Raw genomic sequence first — 4,075 nt, forward strand, 5'->3', positions numbered from 1 at the left:
CCTGGCAGTGGCTAAAATTGATTTCTTACCTCAAACGAAGCCTCCCCTCGCGTTTCCGAGATCACCGCTAGATTCCCCTCGAAATTCTCTTGAAGTTTGCCTTTTGAATCACTTAATTTGGATTCAAAATGAAGGAGCAATCTTGAGTTGAAGTTGAACAAAAAAATTGGACGAATTTCGTTTTTAAATTCTGGAAATTTCCAGATTTCACTCCTCTGCCACGTGTCGTCACGTGGCTCTGCCACGTCACCGCCGCGTCAAAATTCTACAACCCTTCAAACTTAAATTTCGATGTTTCGGATTCGTTCAAAGTCGAAAAAATACAAACCTTATATGGAATCTGATTGGAAACGATATTTTGGACTCAACGGTGAAGGCAGAATTTCCATTTGGAGCTCGCTTCGATGAAAAGTGGGTCCCACACCCAGTATCGTTTTGAGCAAGATTCCACAACTGCTATCTAAATTCTCGGGAAGTGAACAAAGGGTCGTTCTAGACCAAAATCAATATTCCGAAGCTAACCTAGCTGTCAGAATTTTCATCTGAGCACGACTTCCAAGAAGGTTGACCAAAGTCAACTTTTCAAGTCATTACAGAAATGTAGACATAGACGAAAGGAGAACTCATGGCAGCCTAGAAGAACTGGCTCACCCTTGAATTCGATCGGTGATCACTGATCTTCTAAACGAGGTTTGTCAATAGCTGCCTGAAGATGCCCTGTACTCAACAAGAAAGAGCAAGTGCAGAATCAGTACACAACCACAGTGTACTGGTAGGATGACGCGGCTAACCCACTAAGTGTAACATACATAAGTCAATACAACAATATAATCACATGCATATATCGAACATATACAATAATATCAACATTTACGAACAACGAACAACTTTGCATTTCTCAAGATACACAATTATGACAACTCATTGGTCCTCTCATGGAATCCAAACCCAAAAAGTTAGCATACCAGAACATGGTACCCGATCCAATGATTATGCCGTAGTGTGGCAACCGATCCTATAATTATGTCGAAACGTGGCAACCGATCCAAGTTAGTGTGTTGGAACGCAACACCCGATCTATTCAACAAGCCACAATCACAATCACAAAGTACATTCTCATAATCATACAATCAAGTCATGATTTATGGCATCCATCATTCATTTATCCTCATTTACGATTAATGTGATCAATAATGTAACATTCACATGCAAATATGTATTATAATGAAGCAAGAACAAACATACATCACACAATCATAGAATCACAACAATCACCTACCTCGAAACAAGCTTGAAACCCTAAGAAACTTGATCATTCCCTTTTTCGGATTCGTTCCGCTTGTTCTTAGTCTACAAACAATCAATATAATACGAGAATCAATAAACAGTCACTAATCATCCGGATTACTAACAATTCTAAAAACCATAGATCATACCTATGATCCCAACTATCCAAATTAGGGCTTTTTCCACTATAATTTCTAAATCAAAACCCTTCCCCATCGATAATTACCTATTAGATTACGTTCTACGGATCGAAAAATGGATTCGGGGGTTAAAATCTTACCTTTAGCCTTAAGAATGGTGAAAAATTGTCAAGATTCGCCTGGGTTCGTTCCATAGCTTTAAAAGCCGAAAAGTGCAGAATAAAGACGTTTTGGGGTTTATTTACAACTTTCAGTCAAGTCGGGCCCGCCACAACGATCCTCACCCCGCCATAGCGACAAAAATCACCGCCAAAGCGGCTTGCACGAAACAGTAAGCTATTTTAATAATTCCAAGATCCTCATTTCACGACACAACTTCCACTAACGACATTCATAAAATACTCGTTCACGCTAAGATCAGTTTCGGGAGTTCTACTCGCCCGAATTCAATTTCGTAAAGTTGTACGGATTTCTTAATGACTTATATAACTACTCATGTAATCAAAAACATAATTAGATCACCCAATTGCTATCAAATTTCTCTAGACTTTAAAGACTCCGATTTCATCTAAATCTGGACTGTGTTGACAAATTCCAAGTTACTACGAAAAAGTTTTTTGACCTAAAATTCTTTCCCGTTGGCTTTTCTATAACGACGAAACCTGGTCGTTACAATAGATACCAATTTACCCATCACTTATCCTCGAGTGACAACTTAGGAAAAACAGGCTAAATAAGGAATAAAGTAGTACCTGAAACGACGAACAATTGGGGATACTTGTCTCACATGTCCCTCTCAATTTCCCATGTAGCTTCGTCACCTGGACAATGCTTCCATTGAACTTTCACAGACTTAATCTCTTTGGTCCTTAGCTTACGCACATCACGATCAAGAATTGCAATCGGTTCCTTCTCATATTAGAGGTCGTTATCTAACACAATTGAGTCCCACTTAATGATTTAATTCCTGTCACCATGATAACTCTTCAACATGGACACATGGAATACCGGATGAACTCCCAATAAATTAGAAGGTAAAGCCAATTTATACGCCACTGGTCCTACACATTCAAGAACCTCAAAGGGACAAATGTATTGCGGACTTAGCTTACCTTTCTTGCCAAATCTCATCACCCATTTCATGGGTGATAACTTAAGAAGAACATTCTCACCGGTCTGAAATGTTATGTATCTTATCTTATGATCCACATACTTCTTATGTCTACTCTAGGCTTTTAAAAGCTTAGCTTGAATACTCCTCACCTTATCTTGAACATCCTTCACACCAACATATGGGTGATCTATGTAACGACCCAAAAAAATGAACTAGTGAAACTAGAGCCTCACATGTGAGTTTGGAGTTGAGAACTTGATGAAATGATGAGAAATGACAGTGACGTCCGAAAACTAGTCGTTTGAACTAGTAAGTTGTAAGGGTCTTGTCGTAGAAGTTTGGAGTGTTGTTTAAGGGCTTAAGGGGTTGATTAGCTAGTTGATTAATCACCTTTATAAGATAGCAAGACCTTAAGCTAGGTCATGAAATCATTTATAACCGAGACCCTCAAAACAGTCCCCTAAAAACAGTTTTTAGTTTTAAGTTAGGAGTGAGGGTCAACTTTAAATGGTCATATCTTTTAGCTCAAAATGAATTAGGTGGACCATTACCTATCCAATTAAAGGTATCTGAGTCCTCTTTCCAACGCCACCGAGTTTGCCCTTTTCTGATCTCGGAGAAAAAAGTTATCCCTAAAATAGTGAAGCACTGTCAGCAAGGACGAGCTTAGACGGGTTTAGTGGAAACTTTTAAGTGGGTCCTTATTTCTTTTCCTAAGTTGAGCCCCTTTTATTATATGCCTTTCCTAGCAATTATAAAACCCTTCTAGACCAAATTCTTCCATTTTAAGTCACTCCAATTAGAATTAAAAAGAACTCACCTCCTCTCAAATACTTTTCTCTCTACAATCCTCCATTTTAAGAAGGTCAAGAACTTGGAGCTAGGGCTTGGATTGAAGGTGGTTTCTTCATCAATTTTCTTGGGGAATCTTAACAAAGGTATGGTGACCCTTGATCCTTGATTATCTTTCCTTCAAGGAGTCCATTCAAAAGGGTTTCAAAAGTCTTCAAAGAACAAAACTTCTATTTTCTATTCTAGGTATGGGTTCATGGGTAAAATGTTTTCAAAGTCATTATATTGGTGAATTGAAGTTCTATTTATGATTTTAAGATGATTTTTATATGAAACTTCTTCAAGAACCCATGTTTTCATTAAAAGCCTAGAATTTGCTAATGAAGTGGGTTTAATGCCTATGATTTAATGTTGATGAAATTGTGTTTAGATTGGATTGTATTGTTGATTTATATGGTTTTCTATACCTATTTATGATGAATTGTTGGTATATGGATAATTGAGGATTGTGGCCTTATGGGCAAGTTATGGAAGAATTCTCTTGTGGTAAGAAAAATGGTTGGGACTTGAGTGTTGTTGATTATGGCTTTGGAGGATGGTAAGTTGGCTTAATCTCATATTATGGATAAAAAAATTGTTCTTGCTTGGTTTGATCCACTTATGGTGGAGGTGTTTAATTATGGAATGTATTGTGACCATGGCCTTGAAGGCATAGTATGAGAAATATAAGTGTTACATGACA

This window comes from Solanum stenotomum, chromosome 10 (assembly GCF_019186545.1).
Source record: "Solanum stenotomum isolate F172 chromosome 10, ASM1918654v1, whole genome shotgun sequence".
Classification (NCBI taxonomy): domain Eukaryota; kingdom Viridiplantae; phylum Streptophyta; class Magnoliopsida; order Solanales; family Solanaceae; genus Solanum; species Solanum stenotomum.